Below are 25,384 nucleotides of genomic sequence, written 5' to 3' on the forward strand. Positions count from 1 at the left end.
AGGGATCTTGGAGTGTTAATAGATAGGAAGTTGAAGTTCAGGGGCCATGTGGCAAAGATTGCAAATGCAACTCAAAAGATAATCACAATGCCGAAATGAACGTTCACATGTAAAGATAAGGATGCCATTTTGCCTCTTTACAATGCCTTGTCCTGATAAGACCTCACTTGGACTATTGTGTGCAGGTTTGGTCTCCTGGTTTCTGTTGTGATTCTGATATAGTGGAGAGAGAATGCAAATGAGACTGTTAAAAATGATATCAGGATTGTGGAATACTGGTTATGAAGACAGATTGAGAATTTGTATACTGCAGACATTAGCAAACAGGAGAAAGAGGGGTGATAGACTTAGAAACTTCTGTTGGTGGAATTTTTTAATTTGTGGAGGGTAGGGAAAGACAAGAGGATATCCTTGGAGAGAATGAATGCTGCTAAGGGGGTGAGGGTTAGATTTTTCTCTCATAGGGTGGTGCATGATTGGAGTGGATTGCCATTGGATGTTGTGAGTGCAAAGCAGTGTGAATGAATTCAGGAATAAATATAGCTGGTGCGTGTAGTATGTGACCTCCCCCGATGAGTCCCTGCTCCCTGGAGGTCTCTCTTAATAATAATAATATCAGCTTGTGTATAATATCAAAACCACTGCAAAAAGTGGTTTTGCAGGAATATGCAAGGGAACTGGCAATGTCTCTGACGAGGCGCTTTAATTTAAGTCTCAGCTCTGATAGAGCTCCAAGGGAGTGGAAAGAAGGCAAAATAATTCCCTTGCATAAGGGAGGTTCTAAAACTGCAGTAGCAAATTATGGCCTAATCAGTATCTCGGACATGGTGATAAAAGTACTGGAAAAATTAGTCAAAAAGAGAATTAAACAGTGGATGGATAAGAATATGATATTGTATGAGGAGCAACATGGCTTTGTGAACGGTCAGTTATGCCTTAGTAATTTACTAACTTTTTATAATAGAGTAGCAGATGATAAATGAAAAGATGGATAAATGCAATGGCTACACAATGATTCTACTGGATTTTGCAAAGGCATTTGACAGAGTACCACATAGAACTCTGCTAGACAAATGGGGATAGATATGACGCTGGTTATGTAGATAAGAGGGTGGCTGCTGGACAGATATCAAAAACTGGTATACAGTGGAGAGAATTCAGGTGAAAGCTGGTGACTAATGGTGTGCTGCAAGGTTCAGTTTAATTTGTACATAAATGATATAGGAAATATCCTGAAAGGAAATATTCAGTTGTTTGTTGATGATGCAAAATTAGGTAGAGTAATAGTGAATTAAGACAGTGTGATTTAGATAGGCTGGGCAAAAGATAATGGGTGTCAGTTTAATGTGGAGAAATGTAAAGTTATGCATTTTGGGATAAATAATTACAGGATTATTAAATAGACTATTATAAATAAATAGCATAAATAGATAACATTACTCCAGGATTTAGATGAAGCCAGGGAAAGGAGAGAGACTATCTCTCTCTCCCTCCCTCCCTCACTATCTCAGCAACAAGCAACCAAGATGGTGAGGGATCTGTGGAATATTCCCTGTGAGGATAGATTGAGGGTTTGTAGACTGCAGAAGTTTGTTGCTATACAAAAAAGAAGAGATATGATAAACATTTAAGTTAAAGGGTTTTATTGGATTAATGCAGAGGAAATATTTCAGCTCTTAGCTAGAGGGGACAGAACAATATCTCTGGAAATTGAGTAAAAGTGTGGTTAATAGGGTTGTGAGGAATACATTTTTCACTTGGAGAGCAGTGAATGAATGAAATGGGTTGCCAGAGTCGCTTGTTAGCACTTGTTTATTAATGAGTTCAAGGAGAGGTATGATAGATTGTATGGGTAATTTGGGTCTCCTGTGTTAAGTCTTTGGACTCCATGGAGGTGCCTATACAGTAATAATAATAATAATGCTTGCCAAACATGGTAAGCGTAACAGTATTTGTTGCATTTATGTATTACATAAATTATATATCTAGAGTACATATTAATGTATGTTATTATTACATATGAACCTCCTTGTGCAGGAGACCTATACAACCCCCTCTTCCCCAAATTCATTCACCCACACAACATTCGCCACTGCCTCTGTCATTCATTCCACTCATACAAGTTGCCCCAGTCCTGAAAATACTTCAGGCACACTTTGTTTGCTTACACTTGGTTAAAGAATTAAACTAATTATATAATTTCTTGCTATCTTTAATTTAAAAAAAAATCCTAATGTTTGTTATCTCCTCTTTTTTATCTATCATTGTCTAATAACAAACCATCAATTTGTTAGTGATGTGCCACAAGGTTCAGCGCCAGAATCACTACTGTTTAATCTGTACATAAATGATATAGGAAATAGTCTGAAAGGAAATATTCAGTTGTTTGGTGATAATGCAAAATTAGATAAAGTAATAGTAAATCAAGGCAATGACATAATCAATGAAGCTTTCTTATTTTTTTGTGTCTTCTCTCCACATGAACTTGTGTACATATTTATGTTGGAACATGGTGTTAGTAATGACTATTCTGTGAAATCCTGCAAATACTTACCATTATTATTAGCTTTGCCCTTTTCTCCAAACTTTCCCAGAACATTCCTGTATGCCTGGTGGGATTCATTTCCTACCCTGCTGTTTAGATCTCTGACAAGGACCATAGGCACAAAGAGGTTTCATTGTCCATTTCCCTATTTTGAAGTGTGTCCACATTACTACCTGAAACTGCCTTCTAATCAACAAGTTTATTTTCATGTTTGGTGTTGAATGCTATTGCTACTCCTTTCTTTCCTTGATCATTATTGTCTGAATATAATATCTTCAGATATTATATTCAGACAATAATGATCAAGGAAAGTATTATTATTTAGTAAGGTCGCACCTGTTTTTGTCTTCTTTGTCTCAGTAATGCTAATTTTGTCCACATGGCACTTTTTTCACTTCTGCAAATTTGATTTAATTTCCATTAATACTCCTTATATTGATGATTCCTTTCTTCAGTTCTTCTGACATTGGGTTTATTCTTCTTCTTCTAGATGTTGAGTTGGAGCTTGTTCCAGTAACTGACTTTTCACTGTTTGCCCTGGTTCTTTGATGAAAACAGCAGGGTTCTTCTTTAACAAGGCAATGCCCCAGCCAGCATTAAATCTCATTGTGTGCTGTATCATCATATGCATTTTGGTTTAAGCCAATAGAGAGTACAATTTGGTTGGCTAAGTCCTAAATCACCAGTCCATCCTCATGTGGTGCACCCCGTTAGTAGATTACCTACTGTAGGCTGTAGGCACCGGGGGACCCCTTTTGGGTCATCAGAATTCTATATATATATATATATATTATACATTATACAAGCATGTTCAGGGCCTAGCCAGTTTATCGAACCTTTCTTTAGCATATATTCTTCAGCAATATGGATGGATAGCATTGACATCTGCCATATTTACTAAAGTATAACTCGCACCCCTGATTTTAGTTTATGAAAAAAGAAATTAAAAAGTTTGCATATACCTCGCACACACAAAAAAGTTTAAACACATTCATGTCGGTGCGATAGTAACTCACTCGCTGTGGTAAATAACACGCCCTCCCCCAACAGCCACTATACTGCAAAACCAAGAAAAACAAGTAGTTTTATTGTGTCACTGAATTAGGTACAAGGACATTTGCAGTCTGTGTAATATATTTGTCAACAAATAGCCTAATTAGAGACAACTGGGATAAAAATGGCACCAACTAATGAATCACATGTCCCCTCCCACAGACACTCTATGCTGTATAGACTCAAGCAAAACCATATGTTGTACTGCCAAACACAGTATCTAACTAAAAACTGTTGTCCAAACATTTGTCCAAATTTTCAGACAAACTTATTTCATGAAATAAGTGTTTGTTTGATTGCATTTGAAATTTTTGATGTTAAAGGGGGTGGAATGTAAACTGTCATTAAGACAGATTACAAAGGCAAACTTCAAATAAAATTCTACTGGCGAATTGAAATTAACATGCATATTGTGTGTGTGTGTGTGTGTGTGTGTGTGTGTGTGTGTGTGTGTGTGTGTGTGTGTGTGTGTGTGTGTGTGTGTGTGTGAGAGAGAGAGTCCACCTGCCAGCCTGACCTGGAAGCAGCACGCAAACAGGAATCAATAAAATTCAACCAAAGGGTTGAAACTTTGTGTCATTTGAGTCTGCCCTGCGACACCGAAGCGGTACTCAAATGGTAACGAGAAGTCCCGTCGGAATGATAAACAGGCGAAACACCATGTTAAAACTAAGAAATATACAGTGAATGTTGTTATGGCAGTTTCAGATTATTTTGGAATTTGGTTGAAGAGAATCAGCATTCAACTCAACAATTGTCCGTTTGCCTTTGTCATTGAGTTGTGCGATCTTTTGTTAATACCACACCAATTATGTTCTTGTCTTCATGGCTTCTCTATCTCTACCAGCCTACCATTGCTATCCGTTTCGCTTTCTGCTTTCACTTCTCGTTAGTCATTCGTGAAAGATTGTTCATTACATATCTCAAGTCTTGTAAATTACTTGTAAGTTTTGCTTGAAATATGGAGAAACATTCAAGTTACAGTGCTGGTTTTAAACTCAAAGATTTTATGATTCCAAAATGCTAAAAGGACAGCCAAGAATGAAACTGTGTTTTAAGTTAATTACAGAAGCATTCTCTCTGAAGATTTAAATATATCGTGTGATGAAAGTGAGTGGCTGATCACATAAATAACTTTGATAATTAAAATGTAAATACATTCATTTTATAAATATGTGCAATTATAAATTATAATGAAAACTGAGGATTTAATTATAAACATCAATTTAGTTTTTTCCTGAAAAACTTCAGTTTTAGAAAATCCCTGTATATCTTGCACCATAATTTTTTTACTTTAATTTTGGGGAAAAAAGTGCGAGTTATATTCAAGTAAATACAGTATCTTGTAGTGGTATTGAGCACTCATTATTTCAGCAATTTCATCTGCTTCTGACACGAGTACTGTTTACATTCAGAAATTATTCTTTCACATTCAATATTTCTTTTACTTGCAGTATAATGATATATTTCCTTTTGGCTTGTCTTTAGTCTGCACAGCCAATTTCTTTTCATACTTCAACTTAAGTTTCCATATAATACTTGTAACTTTTCTAGCCTGTGCTTCATATATTTCATAACTCCTCCTAACCTTATTCTCATGGTAATCGTATGAGGTATGACCTACCGCTTAGTATCAAGTATGTATAATTTATATATCAACGAATATACTAATTAAAAGTAATTAGTATATTGTTGCCGAATGTAGCCTTGATGTCTCGAATGAATGCTTCAAATCTGTTTGTTGGGTTAAGTCCGCACCACCAAGTTTCAATGAGATACCTTGGCAGAAGGTCAGGGGTTGTCCCATGCATTTTTCCCAACATCTTCAGTTTCAGATCTCTCCACAGCCTTTCGATTAGCTGGGTGTGTGCTCCAGTTATTGGGTCAACGAAGTTCTCACTATGGTTTACAGTTTGGTGTACATAGCCATGAGTTGCTAAGCCTCTGTATGTCAACCATTCATCAGAATGGAGGGTAGTTTCAAGTGCAACCTCTACCGTGATAATGGAGTGAAGAGTCTATCTTGATGCTCTACCACAAAGAATCGACGCTCGACAATCCGATCAGAATGTTTCTGGACCAGCCAAAAAAACCCATCCATCCCATAATTTCTCCGTCCAGGAGGCACTTCCTGAAGGAGAGCTTTCTTGTAACTGCCAACATCTTCCACGTACAGTTTCACGGTCCCCAAGAAGCAATCTCCCTTGATTGCCTTTTTGCTTTCCTCGCAGTAGAGTTTCATCCATCTGAATAACTGTGCCAGGTCCTCCCATTTTGTCTCTCTTCTCTCAAAGTCAAAAGTGGACATCACGGCAGAGGTTAAACCAGTCTACTACCACTTGGTGGCAGTGACCAGTAAGTTCTTCCACTTGTGCAGTAGACAGGTTGCTATACCACAGAAATGTAACCTCCAAAATACTCCGTACAGAAAAGTTGCTGTGAGCTCAGCTGTGGCTATCTAAGTAAGTGAAGAAGCTGTTGAAGTGACGAACCAATTGTGTTGATTGGCACCCTTTCCTCTAGCACTTGAACCCAGGATAGTTGGTGACGGTCCCATCTCGCTTTCTCTTCTTTCGAATGACCATCTTTGTCTCTCCTCCTCATCCCAATCTTGTACACTGAGGCGTAGCAGCTTCATCTTGAAAAATGCCCTGTTCTTGAAGCCAGATTACTGCGCTTTCCTCACTGCTGATGACTGAGTAAAATACTCGGCTTCTCATCATGATATTTACTATCCCTAGAGTAGATCCTCGAGTAGCTCGCCTTTATATATATATATATACACAGCGAAGTCTATCTCCTCTCACGATGTGACATTTACTGTCATTAGAGTAGATCCTAGAGTAGCTCGCCTTTATATATATACAGCCCAAGTCTATCCCCCTCTCACGATGTGTCCTCTCCTACGGTAGGTCACATGCCATACAGTATGTCACAAGTAATATTTGATACTAAGGGGTAGGTCACACGTCATACGATTACATTCTCACAGTATTCCTTCCACAGAATCCTCTTCTTATGGATATCTTGCTTAATAAGGTTGCACATCTATTTCACCCCCATCCCATTTGTTCTTCTAACTGTAGTGATACATTCAGATACTGCATTATTAAGCATCTTTTCAATGCTTCCCATGTACTGCTGATGTCTTTCACATTCATTGACTGATGCCATGGGAAATGAACATTTCCAGCTTTGTAATCCAGCATATAAACTATTCTAATCAGAACATCTATATACTTAGCTACTTCTCAGAGCATGATTGAAAGAAGTGGGTAGAGCATGATTAATGCCACCAATTAATGGAAAAGTCACATTCTTAACTGAACTTCCTCTGATGCCATGATCATTATCTAAGACTCTTTCGCTTTGAATTGCTTCTTTCTCATGCTGCTTGAGAAAGTTGTCTTGCAATAACTCAAATTCTCCTTCATTCTTATGAGTTTCTTCTGATTCTTATGAATAACATCCCTTGGCTCCTGATGCCACATCCGAGCGCATGTCTCTTTTTTATAATAGTGTTCGTATAATTTAAGTCAGCGATAATAATTACTCATTTAATACCTATGAGTAATTTGGTGATGGATTTCTTAGTCCCCATCACCTGAACTGCCAGGACTATAGTATCCCTTCTATCATTCCTAAAAAAAATTTATACCTTATACACTTAATTACAGTAACTACATTTGACTCTGAGAGCCAGGTTTTGTTAGCACCAACTATTTTATAGGTCATTATGTATTCATCAAAGCAACAAACTCAATCCCTTCATGCTGCTCGCACCTGTTGGCTTTTTTTTTTTGTACACTTACAATTTTCTCTTTTTTTGACCCTAGACATGTTCAAAGAGTCTAAGCTCAAAGCATACAGGTTCACCCCTTTATCAGTTTCATAGCCACACTCATTGAAATTTGTATCATTATCATATTTGCATACTTTAGCTGAAATTGCATGCAGATTCTCAGTGTTCCAAGATGATGTAGTTTTTGACATGCTGCATTAGGTCTCACTGTAATAACATCTCCTGGCTCCTGATGCAACATTCAAGTGCATGTCTCATGTCTCTCTTATACAAGTGTTTTCCGCTTCTTGTGTGTGTGTGTGTGTGTGTGTGTGTGTGTGTGTGTGTGTGTGTGTGTGTGTGTGTGTGTTAATTTTTTTTTTACATATATGCAGTTGCCCTGGTGTTGCACCATCTCTAGACTTGAACTACTTAATACACTAGTAGCTATGTGTGAGCAAATGATTAGAGAGAGAGAAGAAAGGAATCTATTAATGTATTTAAGAGTTGGAGTTTTTTTGTGTGTGTGTGTGTGTGTTACCACCATGAAAGGTTATTACTAAACCTATCGTACATTTCTACTGTGGGTGGGCTAAGGATTTTTTTATTTTTTATCAACTTTATATATTTATTGTTATTATTTTTTTAATTTTATTTTTACATAGTCCAGAAACCCTGCTCTAGAGACTAAATATGGAAGTTTTTCAGTCACTTCAGGCTTCCAATAAGTGGGACGGTAGTCTTGCGCCGGGCAATGAAATTCAGCTCCCGCCTATAAACAATCACAAATGTCCATGGCAAGATTTGAACCCCCCCCCCCCCCACACACACACACTTGTTGGTTGGAGAGCAGGTATGCTAACTACTTGACCAACCAGACCAACAGTTATTGCCAGCAGCACCCAGAGTTCCCAAGTGGTCGACCTTCCAAGTACTAACTGGGCTCAGGTTTGCTTAACTTCAGTGATCAGACAAGAACTGGTGCTTTCAATCCAATCTAGCTGCTGACGAAGAGATTGTATTTATTTGAAGAAATGATATTGGGAAAACTGTTCCAAAGGATTAGATATATATGGAATGAAGAGATGAATAGTGGGTTTGTTGAATATGGAACTGAATGATCTATGGATAGAGACCAACAGCTTCTCATGTTTGTACATGATTAGAGAGAAGTAGAGGAATGCTTATTTATTTACTGTCCTCTTCTGTCGGGTACGGGTTGAGTCTTCTGTGCTTCTACAACAACTTCCAAGGAGTCTCGGTTTCTTGCGTGGCTCGTGAGCTGTCTGTTTGTAATCTGGAGTTGACCTTTATTGATGTTATCCGTTTAGTTCTTGGTCTTCCTTTTTTTCTTTTTTCTTTTAATGTTGCATACAGAGCAAGGTTGGGTATCCTTTTTGATGGCATTCTCTCAACAAGGCCATACCATTGAAGTTGTCTTCTTGTATTAATGAGCCTGTATATTTTAGATCTTGTATTATTGTTTCATTTGTTTTCTTTTCTGTCCATTTTGTTTATTTATTTTTCTGAGACATTTCATTTTGAAAGCCTCCAGTTTTCATATCTCTGTCTTCTTGAGCGTCCAAGTTTCTGAAGCATATAGCACAGTGGGTATTAAAATTGCATTATATAATTTCATTTTTAGAGGTTTGGAGATTTTATTATTTTTCTGGATTTTACCTAGTTTATTAAATGATGACCATGCAGTCAATATTCTATGTTTATTAGTGGTCATGGTATCTAAGTGTTCTGTTATTACTGTTCCTAAATAGTTGAATTGTTTTACCTGTTCAATTGTTGATCTATTCAAGGAGAAGTTTACTTTTTCTTTGTTTTTTCCAATTACCAAGATTTTTGTTTTGTCCATATTTATGGTTATCAGGTTCACCATTTTTTCTTTTGTGTCTGCTATCATTACAACGTCATGTGCATATTTTATGTTATTAAGATTATAACCATATAGTTTGACTCCTTTTTCTCCTTCCAAAGCTTGGTTAACCATATCCTCTAGGTAGATGTTAAAAAGGTATGGGGAGATGAGACATCCCCTTTACTGACGTATATTTTATCTGTTGTTATACTGTTAAATTTAGTTATTGCTTCTGTGAGACTATAATATTTTTCTAGGAAGTCTAGGAATCTTCGATTTGTTTCTGTTTTAATATTCTTAATAAAGTTACTCTGTTTATTGAGTTGAATGCCTGTTTAAGATCTATAAAACAGTAATAGATATTTTTGTAGAGGAATAGTGGCAGCCAATTCAGGGACAAGCATGTGTGTGTGTGTGTGTGTGTGTGTGTGCGTGCGTGCGCGCAATCTCTTGTAACCCTGACCTTGTTCCTCATCAAACAAGTCTTTCTATAGCTGCTTGCAATAGTACTCACCATTAAAACGACTTGCTGCTTGGGTAGTAGTGGGTGGTAGTGTGAGAAATATCCATAAATTTCAGGTGTGGAGGAATCCTGCCATGAAGAATGACAAGCATCTTCTGAGAAGTTCATCAGCAGTTTAATGTGCATCCCAGTCTTTTCTATATAATTCTTCAACTTTTATTTGAACCATTTAAAACACACCATCCATTTTGACTCATTTCACTTTCATTCCTCTTATTCATCTTCTTTATTTCCAGTCTTTGAAACAGTGTTCCATAGAGATATATTTCTTAACAGTTATGACCTGTAGGTATTCAATCAATGCTAGCAGTTTTTCCAAAGTTGCTATGGATGCATAGTATTAGTGTACTATATTACTTCCTGTGATTGAAAACTCTACAAAATAAAAATAATAATGCATTAGCTAAGCATGACCCTCAGCTTAAAAGGAATTGAATGTATAGAAATTTGCTAACAAAAAAGAAAAAAAAAAGTTGGATCACAAGTACATTACTTGAAGGAGAAAGATTAATGAAAGACTAAATTCATTATTATCAGAAAAAATCACATCAGCTTACAAGGCACAGGTTCAAGGACAGTTATTCATCCAGTATCTCATCACTGTCGTCCCATAATCCAAGGACAAAACTTCTGCCAAGGAGAATTATTCATTAGAAAACAAACTACCATCATTAAATGCTGTTTTTCCTCCTCATTTAGGCATGCCATCCAAATTTGCTTTGCTTTATTCTCTTATGTTCTATGCTTTATCATTTCTTGCTTTTCACATATTTACTCATTATCAGTATCCCCTCTCCACTCCTTCTCAAACTATTATTTTAAAAAAAAATTTTTTTTTTTGATATCAAATAATTTTGTCTTCCTGTATGATAGTTTTTTGTGTCAATAAAACATCAGATTTTTAGTCTGATTTTGTTAATGTATTTTTAAGAAGGAGATGGATTGTATATTTTTGTGTCTTAAGACATTGTCTTAACTTATTTAATAGTCATGTTAAGTTATATCTGACTACAAGAACATTCACAGTTTAGCTTTAATGAATTTTCACTTTTCTGTGAATTGTTGTGTAAATGGAAGCCAGTTAGTTTGTGGCTTCTATCAACTGCATGAGGAGTATAAGGGCAAGCCAGAGAAGTGACTGCCATGATGAGGAAGGGGAAATTAGAATAAAAGATAAGTATGGAAAACTGAATTGTGAGATTTGTGTGGGAGATATTAGTAAAGGTATAATATAACTTTTCATTGAATATTTTGTGTGTGTGTATATTTCCTGTTTCAGGAAAGGATGTATGTAGCATTGAATATGATGGAAGAGAAAGAAGAGACTGAAAGTTCATGAATTTGAAATGGAATTTTATGTAATCTTGATGGTCTGTGAAACTACAGGAAATGTCACCTCATACATTAAGGGAATATGAAAGAGAAGTATTTTTAATTTAGGTGCTGAGCAGGAGTCTTTGAAGCATGGGAAAATATAGATCAAAGATGTTGAGCAGAAGATATAATACAAAACTGTATTAAGGAGAGTAAAAAGTCATATATTGAACCAGCATCTGCTCTTATTACAAGATCCATTAGTGTCCCAGATTATTATTAGAGAATGAAAGAATTATAATTCTTCCTCTGATATACCTCCATTAGAAATCTTTGAAATTGAAAAAAGCATTAAAACAAATGAAAAACAATAGAGCTGTGGGAGAGGATGGTTTAATAATAGAGATGATTAAAGAAGGCAGAGATATTCTAAAACAAGAATTGAAAATCCTCTTCAATAGATGTATTTAAAAAAGGAGAAACACCCCAAATATGGAATCATGCAAAACATTATTTTACTACATAAAAAAGGAAGTAAATTAAAACTAGAAAACTACAGACCTATGCATCCAGGAATGTGTTTTGCAGAGCTAATCTCAGGTGGGATAGGAAAGATTAGCAAAATAAGTGTTCTCTGCCAGATTGGCAAGAAAATGACCCAGAGGAAGACCAAGATATAGCTGGATTGATACAGTAAAAAGTGTCTTAGAAGATAGAAATATAAGATATGATAATGTTGGAGTCGTGACAGTAATAGACTGATTTGGAGGAAAATTGTAGATAGGAAGTTAGTAATGATGTAATTTTTCATGCAGTACTATCATATCCTGTACACCCCTTGAGGGTATATATCAGGAATTTGATGATGAACTACAGACCTGTTGGTTTGTTATCTCACATTTATAAGCTTTTCAGTAGATTAGAAACAAGATTTGATTCAATACAATCCTCTGAACAAGCTGGTTTCAGAAAGAACTTCAGTACAATAGATCATATTCAATCAATAAGCCTGCTTATTGAAAAATGCAATGAATACAATGTTTTTTTTTTCATATGGCCCTCAAAGATTTAAAAACAAAGCTTTTGGTTGCATAAAACATCATTAATAATAGAAACTCGTAGAGATTATGGCATTGAAAAACAATTTATTAACATAATAAAATATATTTATGGAAATGCTACATCAAATATCATTCTTAATGAAATAAACAAAAAATTTCACATAAACCAAGGAATAAGGCAAGGAGACACCACTTCTTCCCAAACTCTTTACATTAACTGGAACATATGAGTAATTTAGAATGGTCCAATAAAGAAGTCAATTTAATGGAATTAAATAACCTGAGGTTTGCTGATGATATTCTTATTGCAAACAATATGAAAGATTTAAAAGAAAGGATAGAAGATCTAACAGTTACATCATTAGAAATTGGATTAGACATTAATTCTGAGAAAACAAAAATAATGATAAACTGAAAAGGATATGATTAAAGACATATTTACCTTAACACAATGTTATTGTGTTAAGGTAAACAATGAGGAAATTGAAATAGTAGATGAGTATGTATACTTAGGAAAATTATTAACAATGAAGATACAAGGAGTTATGGATGAAGTCAAAAGGAGAATAGGAATGTGATGGTCAGAAAATTGAGTTTTTAAACAGCAAAATAAAACTTGAGAACAGAGCAAGACTGTTCAACCAATGTGTATTGCCTGTTATGAACATACAGAGCAAAAACCTGGCCAATCAAAAAGGAAATAATAGATATAATGCAAAAAAACAGAATGAAGAATCGAAAGATGTCTGCTAAACATAACTCACAGATAAAATCAAAAATGTCTTCATTTTTGAATAAGAGCTAAAACAATTTTTTTTAGATATTGGAGATTTGAAAGAAATAGAAAAAGAAATGTAATGGGACACATTATAGGACTCAAATACAGTAGATGAACGAAAGTTATACTGGAGTGGTGGCCATATGAAGGTAAAAGATCACCTGGAAGACTTGAAAGAAGATGGTCAGATGATAAAAACAGTTGGAACTCTTTGGCACCAACAAGCTCAGGATAGAAACCGATGGAGATGGTTAAAAGAAGATTTTTTTTTTTTTCCCATTCCCATAAATATGGAATAATTATATGTAGTATCAAGCTGACAAAATTTGCCCTTCACAAGAAAAAGAAGTAGCTTTCAAATTGCCCTTCTTTGTGCTTATAATTCAAGAAATAACTGAAAGAATAATACTGAGATATCCAAACATGATCAGATTTTTCTTCTTGGACTGACCTGCATCTCAGATCTTTCCTGGCACACCACATTTCAACTATAGCTTCTGCAGCCGCCTAAAAACTTGGTATACTTTCTCACACCAGACACTGCTTCATACCTTTGCAGCTGCTAACTCTATTACAAAGCCCAAATCCTCCCAGCCATGGAATATTGCTCCCATATTTGGAGTAGTGCACAACATCCTTTCTAAGGCTGCTTGATTCTATTCAGAAGAGGACAGCCTGACTAATGATCCCTCTCTGTCTCTCTCTCACATACCCACTTCAATCCCTCTCTCATAGATGTTCAGTTTCTGCCTTGTGCCTTTTCTACAGATACTTTAATGGACAGTGCTCTGCTGAATTGGCCACTATTATTTCTGTACTCTCCTCCAAAACAAGAGCCACTGCTAACCAACACCCTTTTACAGTCCATCTTGAAACTCACTAAACCAACTTCACTGCCTCCTCCTTCCTCCCATCTACTCTTGTCCTTTGGAACAGCCTTCTCCAAAGATTACAGCCCTCAGCTGTTCAAGCAAAATGTGAACAGATTCCTCCTTTCTTTTATTTCTCTTTTTCACACATGACACTAATGTGCTATAGGTCTTGTGGACTTTTGTGTGTGGATCAGATATATAAAAAATATTAAGAAAAATTACAGTGCATATGTTTAAGATTAATATAAAACCTGAGAACAGAGATTGAACTAAATAAATGCATTAATTTGATTAGAAATTGTTATTGGAAATGACTCAATTTAATTTAAATGCATATATGATATGAAGAACTTACATAATTTCTGTTTTCAAGTAAAGAACTGTAATACATAATGACCACTCATTTTAATCTTTTCATGACTGAAACAAGAGCCAGAAGTGTGTTACTTAGTGGAATATGTACGAAGTGAAAAGAACCTTATAATAATGCTGTGAGAGAAAGATTTTTGGAACTTAAAATCGGATATTTATGTCTTTCATATAGAAAGAAAAAGGTTTAAAAGTTATAAATTATGTTACGACAATGACAATAGAACAACTGTTGGTGTGGAGAGTTACAAAAGGTTGAATTTTTTATTACTATAGGGAAAAAAAACTTGAAGTGAAGATGATTGGCATACATTTTGACTTTTAGGAAAAGCAGAAACCAAAGTTGCTATTGTTTCGGCAAGTCTTTAAAAGAGAACGATGTAGTGGTTAAATTAAGGATTTCAGATCCAGAAGTTTTATTTCCAACTCTCTGAAAATAAAACTTCTCTAATGAATTTGTTAGCAGCCACCATGATCAAATAACTTGACAGTGTGAACGAGATATATTTTTATTTTTTTTAAGTGTAAATTATGTGGGAAAAAAAATATCTTGAATACAGTTCAAACGAGGCTGAAAATTCTCTCATCACTTGTCTTTGTTTACTTGCCTCGTTTGAACTGTATTCAAGCCCTGCTTACACTCACAGTCTACTGTCTAGTTTCATTTCTTTGATTGGCTACACACTCTACTCCTCTCATCAACAGTGTACCCAGATCATGTTTCTGCTCTCACTCAAATGCAGACCATCTTCTGTAAACAGCTGTTATCTTTAAATTTATCCCATACATTCACAAACTCAAGTCTTCTCTTCCAGCACATTTTAGCAGGCATTCTAATCATGATCATTGCTCTTCTCGTCAGCGGTGTACTATTATACTTTGGCAATCTAGTTTCTCCCTCTCACACCCTTTACTGTCACTAATAACCAGGGGCATGTATTTAGGATGTGCTGTGTGTGTGTGGTGCATGCCAACAGAATAGCAATATCACATATATTATATTTTTGGATTTATTCCTGTTAAAGACTCCCCTAATTGTTTTTTGCCTTCACTTCATGCAGTCACAAATATGGACACCTTTGATCCCTTTGAGCAGATGTAGAGATGACACAGTGGGTCAAATTCTTAGTGTTCCAGTGGTTTTAAACCATCCAGAAGGCGAGTAGGATGTGTGTGTGTGCTGAGCCAACAGAACACAGAAATCAGTGGCTTTGATTGGTTATTGTGTCAAACAATCCAATTGCATGTTGTCATTGTCATGAGTTGCTGTTTTTTGTGTTCTGAGTTTCATCTGTTTTGCATGCATGAAGTGTGAACTGATGCATTTAGGACACCGATATAAACTAATTTTTAATTATAATTTATATAATTATAATTTTTAATATATAATTTTCTAAAACAATTTATAACTTTTTTGGCCCATATTTACAATGGGAAACAGTGTTGATGGTCTACTGAATGTCCTGTTTTTTGCCAGTGCTTTTGTGAATTGTATAATTGTTGGAAGTTTTTTCACTTGGTTATACTATAAAGTACTTGGTTTAATCCTCTATCCAAGTGTGAGCAAACAAAGTTTGTGCCTGAAGTATTTTCAGGACTGGGGCAACTCATATATAGAAGCTAGTGACTTTACATCATTTGCCTTAGTATCCCATAATGCAACGCACATATCCTTATAGGAATGTATAATACTATGCATTATGGGAAGGTGAAGTCATTAGCTTCTATATACGAGTTGTCCCAGTCCTGAAAATATTTCGGGCGTAAACTTTGTTTGCTTACACTTGGATAAAGGATTAAACCAAGTATATAATTCCTTGATATCTTTAATTTATGGATTGTATAATTGTAGCCAATGGAGGTATGCTTTGTCCTCCTCTGCCAAATTTACTAAGCAAGCACAAAGATACAAAAACTGAGTACCTTAGATACTTCCATATTTCACAATACAATGCACTAGAATGGTAGTTTTTAACTACCAAATGTATACAGTGACTGTTTATTATGGGTTAGTTATTTATATTTTGCAAACAAATCTCTTTCCCCTCTCCTCATAAGTTTTTTTTAATTATGCAATCATAAATTCATTTATACATGTCTAGACTTTATAGGATCACATGCTATTCGCTCCACCCTGCAACTTACAGGACACATTTCACAAATGTTAATTATTAATAATTCGTTTGCTGTTAATGAAAGTATTTCCACTCACACTTATTCATTCCTTTACGTTTCCCATTCTCACATGACTTAATAATGATAGTTCACATATTTACACCTTTGAGTAATTCGAATATACCAACCAAATATACCATTCTCTTTCATTGTTTTCTAATATATATTAAAACAAACATTGTGTCCCTCTCTACACAAATTTGGTTACAATTAATTGCATTGGACCAATTAAAATGAATGAGTGCTGATACACTATGCACTCTTAAAACTTTCATATGTCAATAAAAATGTAATCATACAGTCAAATTGACATGAATTTTTTTATCTTGAGTTGCCTAAGCCACAGAACAGCATACCCAACCAAAATGGGCATCCGACGCCACTGCTAATAACTCACAAATCCCTTATTACCTCCTTCACACTTCCTTGTCCTTCATTTGTTCCAACCAGCACAAATGGAGCAGTTGTCAAAAATGCTTTTGACACCTGCTCCATTTTCACGTTTCACCATAGATTTTCCATATAACACTATGCTACTTTCCACCATTCCACTGCAATCATTCATTCATCTATGACTCATCTGCCACTTTTTTTCTTATATTTGCAAGAACAGCTTGTTTTATGTTATAATGAAGTGCTCAATTGAGAAAAGAGTTTCTGGTAAGCTAAGTTTCTTGACTTTGATCTAGGATTGGGGAGTCACTGTTGCTCTTTCACTACTACCACCACCTTTATGCTACTATAAGTATACCTACTTTCAGTATATATATGATCGTATACCATTTTGCTGATTATTGATCATTGTTGGGAGTATTACCTCTCAAAGGCTGCTGTTGACTGGAAATTGTGTTTATCATTTCTATCAAGTAACAGTTTTTCTTCCATGTTTGATATGTACAAGATTAAAATTTTGCATTTTATCTTAAACTAAAGGAATTAATTTTTATTTACAGGACTTTATGTAAGTGGTATGCTGCTCCATGGTAATATTGAAGTTAGTTGATCTTTTCATCCCTGTTGCAAAAGTAAGTGCTTATTATATTTGTTTCTTCTTGGCTACATAATGTATAAAAAATATTCCACCTGCATGAAAATCGGTAGATCTCTTAATATGTAGCTTTTTTTTCAGTATATTCTGTCTTTTGATCAGCATTTTAGCTGTTGATGAAGTAGCTACCTGCTCTTCCTTAGATGAAATCTGAAGAGTTTAAATGTCTGGTAATTAAGCTGTTTGCAGATTTGTTAAACTTAAATAGGTAAGTAATATTATAATAAAAGAAATCACAAGCTTCCATTCTTATGGAAAATAAAGGACACCCTTTCTAACATAGATATAAAAATTACATTACACTGAAGCAACCTATGCATGCAGAATGTTTTTTTTAAGTAATTCACTAGATCAACTTTAATAATTACCAGCTTAGGTTTGTAGACTTTTATTATTATTATTATTAAAACTGAATATTTTTCTGACATATTTTACTGTGTGTGTGTGTGTGTGTGCGTGCGTGCGTGCGTGCTAAAACTACCAAAATATAAACAAAAACTACCAAAACACACCGTTTCTCAACAGTCATTATTTCTATAAACTGAAAAAATACTGGATTGAAATGTGTATAATTAGGCACATCATGTGCAGCCTATACATTGGTGTGTAAACTCTGATTTTTGGCATAGAGAGAGAGGTAATGAAGTCATTAATTAGTATACATCTGCAAGCTATTAATTAGTATAGGTAATATTCACATCTATATAACATTAGTGTATGTAATATTAATGATCTGGAAGTCATTAATTACTGTGATATTGTTGTGTCCCAATTTACGATTTCTACTCTAATTTTACAAATTCCTTTTATCTATATTCTTCCAACTTCTATGCCCGAGATTTTACCAAAACTTATACCAATATCTAAGTTATTGCTCCCCGTAGTACCCCTAATATTTGTATTTATACTGCGCCTTTTGGGATATTTAGTTTAGGATATTACATACATAAACAAGGAGAAAGAACTCAAATATATCTGAAAGTGTAACTATTGCAGGCGTGACACTTAACTCGATTCTCAACTAAAATTTTCCGCGTGACTAAGTACAATATTTTCAAGTGGTTATCAGCTGCACCATTTATGTTGTCATAAATAGGGAGAAAGTCAATCTCGAATATATCTCTTAGTATTTAAATGTTATTGCAGTCGTGACTCTTAATCTCTATCCTCAACATTAAATTTCCCGGTACGATGATTTTAAGCAGTGCATTGGATTAGCAACATCAGACAACTCTTTTATCACTGAACAAAAGGTTTATTAAGTTTCTAAACATGGTACAATTCAAATACTAAACTAAAATACTTATAGACTAACATTAAATTAATACAAGCAATGGCTATTTGTGATTATGCCGCCATACACATTAATTCATAAATTCACCTGATGTGAACAAATTAGATTAATTCACACTATCTGATTATTCATACTGAAGTAGATTAACAAATCATTCACTGCTAACACATACTTGTGACATTTCAATTATTTTATACATTACATTAGGCATTCAATTCTTAGGATACGTAATTACTTAATTTACACTATTCCGTTATACCGTTATTTGCACTAACACACAATTATGTCATTTAAATATCTTGTGCAATATAATAGACATGCAAAAATACCTTAGGACTCTTAATCATTCACAAATCTTTAACACTAGTCAATCTACACATAACACATTCTATCATATACTAAAGTCCTAGTATAACTTCAACAGTTCGGTATTGGAATCACGATACTTTTCACAGACAAATTTCTAGCTAACATAGGTTATGATTTACAGTACCTTTCTTGAGCTTTTCGTATGGGCCTTTATCCTTTTCCAAACGAACCTCTGGTATAACTTCTCGTAACTCTGGAATACTTTAACACACATATATTTGCTCTACTATTAGCAACGAGGACATCGATCTCTTTACAGCTTTCTGCTTTGCGTAGTTATCACTAGTGTCGAAACGAAGAAGATCCCTCCTTCTCTAGGACTCTATGGCAATTTTTCCTTTGCTTCCTACTCGGGAAAACGGGAATCGAAATCCCACTCACTTTCGTTTCCGTGTTGTGACGAGGAAATATCACCCCTGTCGCCACTCAGGAAAACCCCGTGAACTCCACCAGAACCAAAACCAAACTCCAAGGCCAAAAGTGACTATCCAAAAAAGTTTTTTTTTTTTCCCCGTGGGGGTTACCAACCCTTTTATAGCTGCTTCCCTAATGGCACCTTTTCTTACTTCCTTTCTCCTCCTTCTACTTGTTTTTTAATCATCGACCAATTAGGGTGGCGTTTTCTCGCCAAACGTCATTTGATCGGCAAGCCTGTTCTCAATGTTTCAATCCGGGGATCGGCCCTAAGCGATAGCTTTGCTTTTCTTGTGCTAGCCTGACTTAATCCCCTTTCAAACTTTTTCTATGAATTCTACTTAATAACTTAATCTCTCACATAACGTATTTTATGACTCACCCCTTTCTACTTATTTACTTAACTTTCTCATTTTTAATCGTATTACAATATTAATCTATACTTTCCTTTGTTAGCTCCTTATTTAGTTAGAATTCCTTATTTTAAGTCATATTACAATATTAATACATTCCTTCCTTTATCAGATACTTTAACAACAACCCTTACGTTTTATACATTTTACTGGATGCAAGAAATTTTCCATTAAATAATTCATTTTTTCATGCAGGGGTTTTAATTTATGATATTTATTCTTCATGTTACACCATGATAACTGAGATTACTATATTCCTAAGATATCAGGTGCAACAATATGTAACATTCACACCCTCTCCCATGCCAGCAGTCATATACAGAATTTACACAACATATGGACTGCAGATGACGTGTCTAATGAATGATACACGTGATTAAACTCTCAATCCAGTATTTTTCAGTTTATAGTAAAACCTCGATATAACGGACTAATTCTGGCGAGGGGGTGTCTGTTAAATCCGAAAGTCCATTATATAATTAAGTAGATTTTCCAAATGTGTATGTTAAAAAAATTGATAAATTAGCTAATTTACATGTTTTTACATAATTATGTAGAAACTTTTATGTAATTAAGTACTGTGTCTATGAAAAGTTTAATTTCACAGAAAAGTTTTCTATACGTATTATTGCTTATAACCTCACCATGGTTTTCAGACTCTAAAAACAAGTCTGCGATCTATATCGAAATAAATAAACATTTTTCTGAAAATAAGCTTTAATAACAGGAAATTAATAACAAAAAATAACCTATTAATTTAATTATAAGCAAATCTTGGTTAAAAGCATTTTAAAATTAACAGTGTTAATTTTCACGTTACATACGGACCGGATATTTTGTCCATTAAATCGAGGATTTACTCTAGAAATATTGGCTGTTGGACAATTTTGAGTTTTTTGTTTGTGTTAAATATCTTCCTGAAGATGCTGTCAGCCATATAAATAGCTATGTGGGAGAAACATTGTTTTAATTGAAAAAAATCTACGATTCAAACTTGGTTAATTATTTAATTTTTTTGTGTGTGTTTCTAGCAAAACATATGAAACTTCAGTAGAAATGCATTGAACATATTTCAGTAGGAATGAAATACAATCTCTTTATTTTATATATATATATATAATTTTTTTTTTTAAATTTTAAATTCAAATGTGGAATTTATAGTCAATTGAAACAAATCTGCATTATTTAAAGCAGATTTGTTTCTTGGATAGCTTTCTATCCTTTAAAGAAGATATGCTTCAAGAAACTGGCCATGGTGGTTTACTTTATTACAATATTGTAAGATTTCAATATTGTGTCTGTTTTCATATGAAACTGTACATAAAGATTTCTTGAAGCATATCTTTAAAGGAGAGGTTTGCTGTCTAGTACAAGATTTCATTATTGCAGTAGTTTTGTGCTGGATATCAACCTGTCCTTTATTTTAGAAGGCCAGGATATCAGATTTATGTCTTGGTCTTCTAGAATGAACAATTTTGATTCTGACATCCTGCTTGCTGCTAATCTTTCATTTCATGGTTGATTTCAGTGACCATTACTTGTACATTCTTGAATGTTATTCAAGAATTCATTATTGTGAATGATGGCATGCAACATGTGGAAGAGAGATAAGTATTAGGAGAATTGGAAGTGAAAGAATCCGAGGTGTATCAGATTTTTTTTTTTTTTTTTTTTTTTTTCCCCGTATGATTCAATGGCCGTGAGCCCCTTTTATGGGGAGGTATGGTACCACCTCAATTTTTATCTGGGCTCGGGACTGGCATAGCTGACAATTCTGACCTATGCTATGGCTAGAGGGATTGTCTTAGGTATTCTTGGCTGTATCTGTGTGTGTGTTCACCAGGGGCCAGTTTGCCTGTTTGTGGGATGAAAAACCATGCTGTCCACATCCAAGACTGGCTAACTTGGCTATGTCTGAGAAAGATCCTTAAGCTCCTCACATCAGGGATGGGGATTGAACCCAGGACCTTCCTTTCCCAGGCATATGATTGCGAAGTGCATAGCCACTCGGCTAACCGTCAGACATCAGATGTGATTGGGTTAGATGTTAATAAGGCTGTGAGAATGGATGACATATCTTGCAGTGGGCATGGTTCCTAAGGAATTGAAAGAGGCCAAAATAGTACCACTCCACAAGCATGGTTCTAGGACAGAAGTGTACAATTATAGACCAGTCTGTATAATTGCAGTTGTAGTCAAGGTGATTTGTTAGGAGTAGACTTCAAGATTGGATTGATGGGGCAACTGTATTCTTTATGATGTTCAGCATGGATTTGTAAAAGATATGTCTTGTTTTAGCAATTGACTCGCATTTTATGATAAGGTGACAAGTGTATTAAATAAGGGAGATGATATACAGTGATATTCATGGACTTTGCAAAGGCATGGCTGACAGTAGACTTGAGTTTAGAGGGCATACTGTAAGTGTCTAAATGAGATAGCCAAAGATTATGGTATGATAATATCAACAGAAAAATCAAACACTATGGCCTTTAAAGGACAAGATCCAGCAAGAACTAAGATAGTAATAGATAACAAGATCTAAGAACAGGTGAATTCATTTAACTACCTAGGATGTATGATTTCATATGAAAAAGATATAAACGTAAAAATTGCAAAATATTTAAAAATAACAGGTGTAATTAACTCTATATTTAAACCAAACCTAGTTCAAAAACAAACCAGACTAAAAGTATACGATACATTAGCCCCCAGTCGTACTGTATGGAAGCAAAATCTGGACAATAAAGAAATTATGAAAGAATTAAACCAAGAACCAGTAATAGAAAAAATTAAAAAATATAAACATAAATGGATGCAACACGTTCAAAGAATGAAAATAGAAAGATTACCAAAACAAGCCTTTAGGAAAAAGAAAACCAGGACGTCCTCTTAAACGATTCAACGATGACTTCTAAGGCAACAGGCCACACTAGGGCTAAATCCTTGATATGCATGATGATGATGACTGCAAGTGTTGCAATGACTGCACATTGTAGGGCTGCTATGATAAGAATACACTAACATGTAATAGTAGGCAGTACCGGACGAAGATAATTTTGGGCCTCAGGCAGACTCCATGTGCGATGTCCCTAAGTTTTATACACACACACACACAAGTACTTTCTAATTGTAAGTATAAGTATTTTTTTGAATTATTAATAATTTCATAACTTCATTATTTCTACTTATCATTTTTATTCACTCAGATATACTACATAAAAAAGAAACATAAAAATGATTACAAACAAATATTGATTTGACACTGTAATTTTAATTTAATCAATTTTAATTTAGATTTTTTTTACTTGATTTTAAATCTGCGAAAGCTTTTATTCTTTCACTAATATCTATTTTCTGAGCAACAGCATTTTCAATAGGTAACAAGGCTAAAGAATTTAATCTCTCACTCCCCATTGTCGATCGCAAATATGTTTTGATAAGTTTTAATTTGCTAAAACTTCTTTCAGCTGTTGCTACTGTTATAGGAATTGGCAGCAAAATTCTTGATGTGATCCACGTATTTGGAACTACATTCTGCAAATTGCTTGCTTTTAAAAATTGTAAAGTTTCTAACAGCCAATTGATGTTTTCTGGAAGTAAACTGTTGTTTTTTGAATTTGAAATTTGCTAGTCATTATTTTTGAAAGGAGTGTTGGCCTTGGTTTTGGTGCCCCCTATGTTTGGCACCCTGGGTGGGTGCCCAGTCAGCCCGCCTCTTAATTTGGCACTGCATGTAGGGATAAGCAGGTGGGTGTGCCACTGTACAAAACACCAGTCAGACCACACTTGGTCTGTTGTGCTCAGATTTGATCACCTGGTTTTCATTGTGATGTGGAAACAGTGGAGATGAGTGACTAAGACAATATCAGGACTCTGGGATGTTGACGATGGAGAGAGGGGTTGAAGGAATGTGGATTGCAGAATTTGGTGGATATGAGAAAAAGAGGCAATATGATAGAGACATTTAAGTTAGTAATGGGATTTTATCAGATTAATCCAGAAAGGATTATAAAAAGAGTAGGAGACAAAAGGAAGAAGTACTAGGTGCTATCCCTGGAAGTTATGCAAGGTGAAGAAGGGTGTGAGGAGTATATTTTTTACATGGAGAATTGTGAGTGAATGGAACACATTACCAGAATATGTTGTTAATGCAAGGGGTGTCAAGGATTTTCAGATTGAGTACAATAAATGTATTATCAGTTGAATGAAAAACCTACAATGAGTCTGCCAACTCCATAGAGGGTGTAATAATAATATTCATGTCAAGTTTGTTTTCATTATATTTACTTTTAATATGGTTTTACCATCAATGTCACCTGTTTGCTTATCTAATTTCTGTCGAAATTTTTATATACCTTCTGCCACCTCTAATCATCTGTTTTCTTTCTAACCTGATCAATTTGTTAAAATTGGTTTAAATACAATCTTTCCTGCACTCAGTGTTATGTTTTGTTTATTTTATTCATAATTTATAAAATTATGCTTATTTGATTGAGAAGATAAATTCCTATCGTATGCTTTTCCATTTTTTTGAAACTTGAATACAGTTGACTCACTATAGCAAGCTCATAGGGATCACAGAAGTAGGTGTTATAGTGGATAGTTAAGTAAGTGAATTTCTTTTAGCACAGCATTTTTCCTATCAGGGTTTTTCAGTAGTTCATTACAGTAAGTGATTTAGCTTGTTACATGGTGGTATTTGCTATAGTAAGACTTGACTACAAACCATTAAAATTCTTTATTAACATACAACCAACACAATTCTAAATAAGTGCATTGATCAGATAACTTATTTTTCATATGCATTTTCCATATTCATCTAGATTTCTACCATACTTTGTATATTTATCTCCTTTGCCAAAATGTACTATATGTTTTTTCAGTTTGCTACTAGAATGAAATTGTTTACTTTTATCCTATCTGTTTTCTTTGTCAGTATGTTTTATTTTGTATACACATTTTGCTACAGCTGCTGTTTAATTTGAGATTTATTAATTTAATTTAAGATGTTAGTTTTTTTTAGCAGATTTATTTAAGATACCTTCTTACAGTAAAGATTTATATTTCTTTAATGATGCAATTTCATGTATTCTCCAACTTGCACCTAATTTGATATCACAGTATTCTGTAGTTCCTTTATCCAATATATATATATGTATACAGAGTTCGACAAATTATGCAAAATCCTACTTACTACCTTAAAAATGTACTTGCTCAAAACTATATCCCCATTTTTCAATGATATGTCCCTAATAATTCAATAGAGAGCATAAATGATGACTAATTACTGTTCGACCACAGATCCAAGATCCTAGTCTGGCAACATGGCAAGAAGAGTCAATTCATTCATTCATGCAGTCAGTCAAGACGCACCCCTTTTTTGTAGACATTTTTTAGGAAAAAAACTTTATCACTGAATATTATAATGAATTTGCAGTATTTCAAATATAAAGTAATAAGTACTTGATGTTTGAAATACTAGGAAAGAGTCTCATCTTTTAA

General features: G+C 34.6%; 1 protein-coding gene and 1 pseudogene across 1 annotated transcript in view; one reads left to right on the plus strand and one right to left on the minus strand.

The window, feature by feature from the left end:
• LOC150095112 (protein phosphatase 1A-like) overlaps window positions 1-25,384 on the plus strand; it is a 194,716-nt gene that overhangs the window by 17,972 nt on the left and 151,360 nt on the right. Inside the window, exon 2 of the mRNA XM_090410848.1 lies at window positions 17,295-17,366. The gene's annotated coding sequence lies outside the window, so the exon portion shown is untranslated. The remainder of the gene's footprint in view (window positions 1-17,294; window positions 17,367-25,384) is intronic.
• On the minus strand, window positions 8,270-8,388 carry LOC150095113 (5S ribosomal RNA; annotated as a pseudogene).

This window comes from Typopeltis vanoorti, chromosome 21 (genome assembly GCF_054136105.1).
Source record: "Typopeltis vanoorti isolate ZY-2024b chromosome 21, IOZ_Tvanoo_1.0, whole genome shotgun sequence".
Classification (NCBI taxonomy): domain Eukaryota; kingdom Metazoa; phylum Arthropoda; class Arachnida; order Uropygi; family Thelyphonidae; genus Typopeltis; species Typopeltis vanoorti.